This window comes from Etheostoma spectabile, unplaced genomic scaffold, assembly GCF_008692095.1.
Source record: "Etheostoma spectabile isolate EspeVRDwgs_2016 unplaced genomic scaffold, UIUC_Espe_1.0 scaffold172, whole genome shotgun sequence".
NCBI classification, from domain to species: Eukaryota; Metazoa; Chordata; class Actinopteri; order Perciformes; family Percidae; genus Etheostoma; species Etheostoma spectabile.
The window spans coordinates 196,139-196,711 of NW_022605573.1; positions in this window are offsets into that span (position 1 = coordinate 196,139).

The window sequence follows — 573 nt, forward strand, 5'->3', positions numbered from 1 at the left end:
CGGAGGAACAACAGGTTTCCGCCGCGGACTGCGGATGATTTAACCCGGGGAGAATCTGCACGAGACCTCCGAGGGAAGCGGAAGAAGAGCCGATGAAAGGTAAACGAGCTGGTTTCTGTTTTTCTTCCAAATATCGGGCAGAGTTTCCTCCTGAAGCAGAAATACATGAAGATCTCGTTAAAGTAGTTCCTACATCCGCCTGCTCGCGGGTCATCTTCATCCCTTCAGACTAAATGCATTGTGATTAAACCGACAGTCCTCAGCTGGGAAGTGGGAATTAAAAAGATGAAGCTGCTAATTTAACGACTTAAAGCTTAAAACTAACATTAAATTGGCTTTATACGCATGGAGGTTTGGTTAACAGAAGCAAACTGAATATAACATTAGCCTGATTACCAACCAGATGCAGTGGTTTCATACGTTTACACAGCCGGCTAAAGTTGATTAAAAAGAGGAATAAAAAAATCATCTTTTGGAAATTTATCTTGATGCCTTAATTAAAAAAAACTACGAAAATCCAACCTTTAAGGACACGGATTTTCTTTGTGAATGAATAATGTTTCATAAATAAAT